This window comes from Octodon degus, unplaced genomic scaffold (assembly GCF_000260255.1).
Source record: "Octodon degus isolate 3935 unplaced genomic scaffold, OctDeg1.0 scaffold00065, whole genome shotgun sequence".
NCBI classification, from domain to species: Eukaryota; Metazoa; Chordata; class Mammalia; order Rodentia; family Octodontidae; genus Octodon; species Octodon degus.
The window spans coordinates 7,775,785-7,787,323 of NW_004524641.1; the positions used below are offsets into that span (position 1 = coordinate 7,775,785).

At 39.1% G+C, this 11,539-nt stretch overlaps 1 protein-coding gene across 1 annotated transcript in view; it reads right to left on the reverse strand.

The window, feature by feature from the left end:
- Nucleotides 1-11,539, reverse strand: part of Pdk1 (pyruvate dehydrogenase kinase 1) — a 45,176-nt gene that overhangs the window by 16,394 nt on the left and 17,243 nt on the right. The gene's annotated exons all lie outside the window — the stretch shown is intronic.

An 11,539-nucleotide genomic window follows, 5' to 3' on the forward strand; every position in this document is an offset into this window, starting at 1 on the left:
GTTGTAACAGATGATCAGTTCTGAGTTCTTCTGGAAGAGGGAGGGACAATGGTGAAGACACATGTGGTATATATTCTCCTACTTCAGGCACTATGATGAAAAACACATTTGACAGAGAAACTAAACAACACCCTGATGGAAGTTACTTACAGAAAAGAAATCTAGAATGTGAATATTAAGCATATGCCAAGAAGAACAGATTATTAAGAGATAAATAATGACAAAAGGAAGGTCAAGGAAAGAAAGTTGGCCAATCATTTTAAGTTTTCTCTTTAATGCACAAAATCACCACTTCTCAATGTCACATACGGAGAGCTGCCATCTTTTACTTTCTATTCCTCATAACCCTGGGCTATCTGGGCTATCTGGGTTACTCACATGGACTTCAGGCCCAGAGCAAAGGAATCAAAAGGCACCTAATGCCAGCTCTATGCCAGCTCTTCCCAGCCCTGCGCTCACCTGGAACCCCTGCAGTTTCTTTCATTGTCAAGTTTGTAAAATCACCCAAGGTGAATGAATAGATATTTAAATTATAATTGAGGCTGGCCAGATAGCTCAGCAGATTAAAGCACCTGGTTAGGCAGGTTTGATCCAGGGTTTAATCCCTAGCATGCCACACTGGCACCACCATGGGGCACACTGAGATGGCGATTGAGACTGGGTGTGTGGCATGTGCCTGTAATCCCAGAATCCCAGCGCTTGGGAGGTTGAAAACAGAAGGATCATTCTGAGTTTAATCTGTGTAGTGGGATCCTATAGACCCTCTACTAAATATAAACAAATAAATAAAGGACATAAATTGTAATTCAAATGACATGTTTAAGTCCCTATCATAGTAAAAAGAGACACGTGGCTCTAATACATTATTTACTAAAGACAGATCACACACAAAATCTGAAAGAACAGCTAGGATTATAACAACAAAAGCTTAAAAAAAACAAAAACAAAAAAAAGGGCCAGCCTGATAGCTCAGTGGACTAAAGCACCTGCTTAGGCAGAAAACAGGGACTGGTGTCCAATCCCCGACACCCCAAGCCATGCTGGTCACGACCCCAGAGCATGCTGAGATAGGGACTGAGACTGGGCATGGTAATACAAGCACCTGGAAGGCTGAAAACAGGAGGATCACTATGAGTTTGATCTACATAGTGATACCATATAGACCCTGTACTTAAATATATTTAAAAAAAAAAAAAAAAAAAACCCACAACCTCCTTGACAAGGATTTCAGCAAAAGGTAAAGAACAGAAAATGTCAACAATATAAAGTTTAAAAATAAAGGAGAGATGGGTCAGAGAGATGGCTCAGGGGAATAAGCGTTTCCCTGGCAAGCGCAAGGGCCTGAGTTCAATCCCCGGTTCCACCAAAAATAAAAAATTTTAAAAAATAAAGGAGAGAGTCCAGGCGTGGTGGCGCATGCCTATAATCCCAGCTGCTGGGGAGGTGAACACAAGAGGATCACTATGAGTCTGAACTGCCTAGTGAGACCCTGTACCAAAAAAAAGGAGAAAACAAACCTCAAAAACTCCTAGGCCTCGAACGTGAGCTCTAAGGAAGAGAAAGAAATCAAGACTTCCACATGTAAAGACAGTGATGTTTACCAGACCTTGGATTTGAAGAGCAGGAGCAATGGTTCAATGGGTGGAGGCAGAATTTAGTACAGACAGGGCTTCTACAGTGGCTTCTGGGACAGTCTTCAAACCTTAACATAACTTTCTATTCTACTTTAGACAGTTTGAGATATAATTTACCTAAAACATTAACTTACACAGTTAAAGTATAATATACAACTTAATGGTTTTTACAGCAAATAACCACTAGGCAGAGAGTATGCAATGTGTTAATTATTGAAACTGTCCTACCAATTTGATTTGAAACTGTCTCACTGCTATTTGTCTGTCAATAAAAGTATGGGGAAAAAAACCCAAAACAACTTAATGATTTATTTTTTATTTTTTATTTTTTTGGGAACCAGGGATTGAACTCAGGCCCTTGTGCTTGCCAGAGAAGCACTTATTCCACTGAGCCATCTCCCCGGCCCCCAATGATTTTTAATATACTCACAGATACATGGACCCAATACCACAGTCAATGTTAAGACTATTTTCAACACCTAGTATAGAGCCCTAGTCAATTTTCTATTCCTATATATTTGTCCTTGTATATCTTGGGCATTTCAGTATATAAATGGATCATATCCTACATAGTCTTTTGCATCGGGCTTCTTTTACATAGCATGTTTTCAACGTTGTAACATCCATCTTACAGCATATATTAATACTTCAATCCTTTTACAAGACAAATGATATTCAATTGTATGAATGAACCAAATTTTGTTTACCTACTCACTAGTTGATGGACATCTGGTTTATCTACTTGGCTATAATGAATAGCGATAAAACAAATGTTCATGCCTAAGCTTATGCTTGAATATGTTTTCATTCCTTTGGAGCACATATGTAATAGTGGAATTGTTGGGTCATTATGAACATTTCTTTATACAAAATGCACAGAGTCCCTAAGCAGAGCCAATCCATTAGCACAGAAGGGATCTATGCCAGATGCCTGCGGGCTCAGTAAACCTGACTCAGGCAATGGAAGCAGCAACAGGCCAGCACGTTAAAGCTCACCAAACGCAAGAGGAAAACATGCAAGAAGCAGGTACTGCAGCAAGACAGAGCACCAAAGCAGAAGATATGGGACTTACTCTGAATCAAGAAAACCTTAGTGGGCAAGTAGCTGACATAACCAAAAAATAAAAACATAGTGTCTAGGTTAAAAGGAGTAAAACAGGGGCTGCAGAGAGAGTTCAATGGTTTCAGCACCTACCTAGGCAAGTGTAAGGACCTGGGTTCGACTTCCAGCACCACATGCTGTGCCAGCCCTGCCCTGCCTGCTCCAAGCTGGCCACCAAGGCCAGGCGTGGTGATACAGGCCTGTAATCCCAGTGCTGGGGAGGCTGAAACAAGAGGATCATTACGAGTCCAAGCTGTGTAGTGAGAGCCTGTACCAAATAAATTAAAAAAAAAAAAAAGTAACACACATAGTCCCATTACTTTTATAGCAAGCAAATAGCACTGCAATGGATTTATTTCTTTGTGCCTCACCTTCACTGTTTTATTTATTTATTTATTTATTTTATTTATTTATTTATTTTTTTGCTTTCACTCTTTTAAATGAGCAGTAAAGACAAAAAGAAAGTGTTGGGGAGGCTGAGACAAGAGGATCACTACAAGTCCAAGCTGCGTAGCCAGACCCTATACCAAATAAGTAAATAAATAAAAGATTTTAAATTTTTTAACATTAAAACAAACAGATAAGGAAAAACAAAGGATGATTTCACAAAGCCCAACATCCTCCTGATGTAACAACCAGAAAGAGAATAAAACAGTGGGATGGAAATAAGGGACATCTCAAAGGGCCCAACTCTGTAAGTAAGGAAAGATTCCAGTCTAGTCAGACCATAGCACTATTTCAGAACATCACCTGGATAAAGATCTTAAGGACGTCAATTAAATAAAACCAGACAGCTAAAACTGGCTACAGTATACAAATTATAGTAATGAACATTAAGTATTGACAAGGAATAGCCTCTCATTAGCAAAAAACAAAAAGATCCTCTAAAAAGTCTCTTCTTTAACAAAGCATCAAGAAAAAGGCAACAGGGCCAGCCAGATAGCTCAGCAGATTAAAGCACCTAGTTAGACAGACGCAGGGAATGGGTTTGATCCCTGGCATGCTGTACAGGCACTGACCCCGGGGGTGTGCTGAGACTGGGTGTGGTGGTGCATGTCTGTAATTCCAGCACTTGAGAGGCTGAAAATAGGAGGATCACTATGAGTCTGATTTGTGCAGTAAGATCTTGTAGACCCTGTACTAAATACATACAAATAAATAAATAAACAAAGGCAACAATCATCAGAATCAACTTTGTTAGAATTCAAAATTAACCAAAGATTCACAGCTATTTGGAAAGCATTTAAGAAAAACTACTGAATACAACCTGTGTGCTTTGTCATGTTTTAATAAATCCCGTTTTCATCCCTTGCCCCTCCTTAATCAATCTCATGCCACTTGTGTGAAACTAAGTTTCCAGCCAACTAGTGGGGAGGCTATTTGGTTCAGACTTCTAAACCTCTCAGTTAAAAGTCACATACCTACACCCATCCCTGGAAACATCTGTCAAATCAATTAGAAGAAATGGATTAATCTGAATGCTGCCTGAGGCAGTGGACACGTTAAGGTAAATGATATGGTTAATCTAAGTGCTTAACAGGAAAAGGGAGAGAATGAGATGGTCAGAGGGGTTTTTAAAAGCTCAGATAGGGCTGGGGAGATAGCTCAGTAGAATAAGCACTTGCCTGGCAAGCTCAAGGTCCTGAGTTCAATCCCCAGTACCACAAAATAAATAAATAAATAAATAAATAAATAAATACTCAGATATCCTGAGAATCTAGAGGGTCATACTCATGCCCAGGGCTATACTCTGGCTCAGGAAAGACCTGAGAAGACCCTAATGTGATGGTGAACCTTTTAGAGTTTTCAGTGATATAGACAAGCCCACAGACGCACACACACACACACACACACACACACACACCCCATAGCTTCACCAGCAATGCCTTAATCTCTACATCTTAACTCATCTTGAGGCTCTGTGCAAGCAGAATCTATCTAAATAGGAAAGCAGAGCTGTCAATTGCTTGGCTGAGCTGAAGGTCTGCTTCTCTACACACAATCACTCAGCAAAGAGGAGGAGACTTATCCGCTATAGACCTTTAAGGAAGTCTCAGCCTATTCATAAACTGGTCTCTAGCTGACAAAGTATTGATTTTAGTGGCCACACACACACACACACACACACACACTATGGACTTATTGAATCAGTTCAAATTATAAGATATGAAGAAAGGTGTTGGGGAGATAGCTCAGTGAAATAATTGCTCACCTGGCAAGTGGAATAACTGCTCACCTGGCAAGAGCAAGGTCCTGAGTTTGATCTCTGGTACTACCAAAAAAAAAAAAAAAAGAAAAAAGAAAAGAAAAAAGATACAGAGAGAAACAAGGGAATATAGTTTATAAATGGGGGGGATCCAATCAATAAAAAAGCTATATCTGAAGGAATTCAGATTAAGTAATCAAAGACTTTAAAACAGTTACTTCAGGGGCCGGGGAGATAACTCAGTGGAATAAGTTCTTTCCTAGCAAGTGCAAGGTCCTAAGTTTGATCCCTGGTACCACCAAATAAATAAATAAATAAAATAGCTATTTCAAATTTGTTCAGTGATCTAAAGGAAATATGAAGGGCCAGCTAGATAGCTCAGCAGATTAAAGCGCCTGCTTAGGCAGATGCAGGGGCCACGGTTCAATCCCCTGCCCTGCCAGCCCTGCCCTTGGGGTGCTGGGTGTGGTGGTGCATGCCTATAATGCCAGCACTTGGGAGGCTGAAAAACAGGAGATTCACTATGAGTCCAATCTGTGTTGTGAGACTCTATATTAAATACATTAAATAAATAAAGGAAATATGAGAATGACACCTTACTGAACAGAGAATAGGCTGTTATAACAGATACATCACAGAGCCCTCACTGGATGGCTTACACTAAGAGAGCACCTTGATACTCCAGCACTTTGAAACTTATCAAATTTGGTACTCAATGGATTTCCACAATAAAATTTTGTCCCGGTTCTTATCATTTGTTTGCTACTTGACGCATGAGAACTTGCTAGTGCTGCCTGCCTTGTGACTTGTTACCTTTTCTAGCCAAAATATTTTGTTTGGTACTTGTTTTTGGTATTTGTCATACCTCCTGGAACCAGTTAATGAAAGTACTGAGGTACTACTATATACAGTAATTATTCTCATATGCCACACAGTGCTGCCACACAGTACCATGGCTAATCTGTCCTTCCAGGTTTCATGCCCTGGTGCTTCATTTACATCACTACTCTGACAGCTTGAGCCCTTATTAAGATAAGGATTATTGGAATAGAAGCACTGCCACACTGCAACATCCAACTGATGCACAAGACAGATACTAAGTGACTATAGGTACGTAGTGTCTGTATACAGCAAGGATATGCTGGACAAATGGATGATGCACTTTCTGGGCATATATGGGTTAGGATGATCCAGGGTGGGAAGCCTGATGGAAGAGCTCATCAGGATATTCACAATAACATGTGATTTAAAACTTACTGGGTTAGGGATGTAGCTCAGCCGCACAGCACATGCCTGACAAGCATGAGGTCCTGAGTTCAATTCCCAGAGACACCCATCTTCTCAAGAAAACAACAACATGCACTACACAGTGAAAGTTCAAGGCCAACCTGAACTACATAGTGATACCCTGTCTTAAAAACAAAAAACAAGTAAACAAACAAACAAACAAAAAAAAACTTACTGGGAGGAAGTACTAGGGAGATAGCTCAGTGGTCTAAGCGTCTGCCTGGCAAGTGCAAGGACCTGGGTTTGATCCCTGGTACCACACACCATGCTGGCCCCAGGCACCAAGCCGGCTACCAAAAACGGGCATGGTGGCATACATGTGTAATCCCAGCACCATGGAGGCTGAGACAGGAGGATCATTATAAGTCTGGACTGCATAGCGAGACTCTGTACCAAATAAATTTTTTTTTAAATTTGTAATTTATGAATTCTTTACTTACAGAATCTGCCATTTAATAATCTCAGGCCACAAATGACCACAAGTAACTAAAACTGTTCATATTGTAATAAAAAAGATATTATATATAAGAAAACTAAATCAAAAGTCTGGGCTGAAAAGTACAGTAACTCAAGTGACAAGTTTACTACAGGTACTCAACAGTTTTGAGCATGCAGATGAAAGAATCAATGACAATTGAGGATAGATCAATTGACATTATCTAGTTTCAAAAGCAAAAACAGAAAGCTACACTGTAAATAAAATCCACACTAAGATATTAAAAAGTACCAATGAAAGTGATTGCACAAGTAAAAACAATTTATTCACCAGCACTGATATACAGCAATAATTATGAACCTGTGCTGAATGGCATACAATATAAATATATGACAATAATAACACAAACAATGAGAGGAAGAATAAATGTATGCAGAAACAAAGTTTGTATATACTACTGAAGTTATGTTGGCACAATTTGAATTAGTCTTATAAATTAAGGGGTTACTGTAACACTCCCATTAAAGGCAGACATGAACAGATTTTTGAAAATTTATACACTATCAAGAAGAGAAAGGGGGGCTGGTGAGATGGCTCAGTGGTCTAAAGCACCTACTTAGAACAAGCTTAACAAAGCACAGGGACCGTGGTTCAATCCCCCAGCACCACATGCCAGCCAGCCCCGCCCCCTGGTAGGCTGAGCAGGCCACACACACACACACACACACACACACACACAAATAAATAAATAAATAAAAAAGAAGAGAAAGGGCTGGGGAGATGGCTCAGTAGAGCAAGTGCTTCCCTGGCAAGCACAAGTGCCTAAGTTCAATTCCTGGTTCCACCAAAAAAAAAAAAAAGAAGAAGAAGAAGAAGAGAAGGGACAGCCAGATAGCTCACCTATCTAAAGCATCTGTTTAGGCAGAGCGCAGTGGCTGGGGTTCGATCCCTGAACTGTGGTGCCAGTCCTGCCCCTAGGGCATGCTAAAATGGTGATTTGAGACTGGGCGTGGTGGCATGTGTGCCTGTAATCTCAGCACCTGGGAGGCTGAAAACAGGAGAATCACTATGAGTTTGATCTATGTAGTGAGACCCTATGCACCCTGTAGACCCGGCCCTAAATTCATTTAAAAAAAAAAAAGAGAGAGAGAGATACACTATAGATTCAAAGAAGCAAACAAGTTTAAAATAAAAGTTTGAAAGATGCATCCTGAAAACTAAAATCAAAAAGAACTTGGGCTAGGGCAATAGCTCAGTGGCATAAATGCCTGCCTGGCAAGCGCAAGGACACAAGTTTGATCCCTGGTATCGCACACCGTGCCGGCCCTGCCCTAGGTGTGCCATACCAGCCACAGAAACCATGAGTCCAAGCTGTGCAGCAAGACCTGTACCAAATAAATAAGTAAATAAATAAATAAATGATTTTTTTAAAAATCAAAGAGAGCTAGCATGGTTATGGTAATTCAGACAAATATTCTTTCAGATAAAGGAGGCCATTTTATAATAATGCAAGGTCATTACAGCAGAAAGATACAACAATTAGGAAAACATGCACTGAAAACAGTTCATAAATTCACAAAATAAAACTGAAAGAATAATACATAACATTTGGATGCATCGACACCACATTTTCAATAATGGATACAACTAGACAAAAGCAATAAGGAAACAGAAGAAATGAAAGCACTATAAATCAATTAGGCCCAACGGTTACACACAGAACACTATACCAAACCATAGCAGAGCATACATTTTTGTTAAGTAAACTTGAAATATTTGCCAACAGAGACCACATGTTGGGCCATTGGAAAAACCTTGGCAAACGTAAAAGGACTGAAATCATACAAATATGCTTCCAACCACAATGGTATGAAACTAGAATTTAATAATGGAAGAAAATGTGGGGAATTCACAAAGTGGCAATTAAACAAAACTCTGGAATGAGTGGCCAAATAGAAAATTATAAAGAAAATTACAAAATACTTCAAGACGGTTGAAATGAAAACAAAACAGAAAAAGCCTTACAAGAGGCTAAGAGTATAGCTCAGCAGTACAACACAGAAGGACAAGGTCCTGGGTTCCATCCCCAGCACAAACACAACACAATAAAACAAAATAAAGCAAAACTAGCCCTACCTGGTAGAACACATCTGTTAACACCAGCACTCCCAGATAAATCAATGAGTTAGGAGGCCAGCCAAGGCTACAAACTAACACTAAAATAAGTAGGAGGAAATGGAAAAAAGATGGTGGAAATTAATAAAACACAACAGAAAATGACAGAGAAATCAGTGAAATCAAAAAGTAGTTCTTTGAAAAGATTAACAAAATTTAAAAAATCTTTAGCTACTCTGACAAAAAGAGATAAGACTTAAATTAATAAAATTAGAAACAAAAGTTGGTTATAGATGATAATAACATACTGGATTTTTTAAGCCAAAAAAATGATTTTTGAGTGACTTTATTGTAAATGATGCTTGAGGTGATAGATATGCTTATCTGAAATTAAACATTATATAATGTATACATGTATCAAAACACTATGTAATGTGGAATAAGCACTTCCCTGGCAAGCGCAAGGGCCTGAGTTCAATCCCTGGTTCTCAAAAAACAAACAAAGAAAAACACTATGTAACATCCTATTAATGTGCACAATTTAATGTATTGTTAAAAATAAAAAGGAGTAAAAGTGAAGATATCACTACTAATTTCACAGAAAAAAAAAAGGTTACTAAGGAATACTATGAATAATTGTATGCAATAATTAATGAAATGGACAAATTCCTAGAAAGACACAAGCTAAAATAAATGACAAGCTGGAGATACAGCTCAGCAGCATAAGCACCTGCCTGGCAAGTGCAAGGTCTCAAGTTCAATTCTCAGTAACAAAAAATAAATAAAATACATGAAAAAACATAAAATTCAACCACATTGGTAACAAATCTATTTATGTCTAAAAATATCTATCTATAAGTCTGAATATTTAACAAATAAAAGAGATTGAACTGAAAGTCTCACAGAGATATAAGCTCATGCCCAGAAGGCTTTCCTGAGGTATCTACCACTGAATGAAGAAACCCTTCCAAATATAGAAAAGAGTTGATTCTCTAATGCCAATATTAGGGCCAGTGAGATAGCTCAGTAGATTAAGTGCCTGCTTAGGCAAGTGCAGGGACTGGAGTTCCACCCCGGCACCACATGCCACACCAGCCCCAACCGTGGGTGCGCTAAACCGACCACTTAATCTGGGTATGGTGGCACATACCTATAATCCCAGGGCTGGGAAAGCTGAAAACAGGAGGATCACTATGAGTTTGAGCTGCATGTATTAAAGCAACGCAAATCAAAACCCATAATAACAAATCACTTCACTCCCACAAAAATGCCTGTAATAAAAAAAGTAACAGTGCTGAAAAACTAGAACATTTATAGATTGCTAACAATGCAAAAGGATGCAGTCACTTTGGAGAATAATTTGGGAGTTTCACAATATTTAGCAGTTCAACTCCTACATATGTCCCTAAAAGGACAGAAATGTATGTTTACACAAAAAGTTGAGTACGGGCTGGTGAGATGGCTCAGTGGTCTAAAGTACCTACTTAGAACAAGCTTAGCAAAGCACAGGGACTGTGGTTCAATCCCCCAGCACCACATGCCAGCCAGCCCCGCCCCTTGGTGGGCTGAGCTGGCCACACACACACACACACACACACACACAAATAAATAAATAAAAATTAAAAAAAAAAAGTTGAGTGCACTCATAGCTATGTTATTCACAATAACCAAAAGACAAAAAGTAAATGTCCATAAATTGAAGAGCATATAACCAAAATGTTATATACATGTAAAAGAATATTATCCACAAAATGAAATGAACTATTGATACATGCTATAACATTAAGATACACCGAAATTATGCAAACTTGCATTTAGCTGAAATGCCCAGAACAGGGATATCTACAGAGAGAAAGTAGATTAGTGGTTGCCAAGGTTGGGAAGAGGAAAAAACAGGGAGTGACTATTAATGGATTTTGAAGCTTTTCTTTTTTTATTTGGTGGAAGCGGGGATTGAACTCAGGCCCTTGCGCTTGCCAGGGAAGTGCTTATTCTACTGAGCCATCTTCCCGGCCCCTTGAAGTTTTTCTTGAGAGTGATAAAAGTTTTCTAAAACTAAGATAGTAGTAACGGTTGCATGACTGTAAAACACTAAAAACCACTGAATTCTTTGTCTTTAAGAAATGGAGGGGCCGGGGAGATGGCTCGGTGGAATAAGCGCTTCCTTGGCAAGCGCAAGGGCCTGAGTTCAATCCCTGCTTCCACCAAAAAAAAAAAAGAAGAAGAAGAAGAAGAATCTTCTGCAAGACTATTTTCAACCTATAAATCTTCAGGTTTTTAAACTATAAGTCAATAGTAGGAAAATAGTACATGGAATAGTGCATGGAAAAACATAACACTTGGGGCTGGTCTGGGATAGAGGGAGAGGAGGGAAATACGTGCTCTATTCAACACCTCAAGTGTTTTGAGTCCTCAGTTTCTATTTAGAGAACTAATGTTTACTATTTCATATGTAAAAATTGCAATATTAGAAGACTACTCAGAAGACCTTAACCACAAGGCATTATTAAAGGATTATCTCTTAAGAAGTGAAGCCCATAAATGGAAAGAAACCAACAAATTTGATTTTTATTTTCTTCTCTTTAATTATTTTAAATTTTATTTTATTTTAAAAAGCAAAAACAGAAGTAGGATTTTCTGCCGAGTTCCGGGAGCCCCCAGACCCAGTCCTAGCCCAGGTCCGGAATTGCTGCCGATTTCCGGAAACCCCCAGACCCAGTCCTAGCCCAGGTCTGCAGCAGGAAGGAGCTGAGCACAGC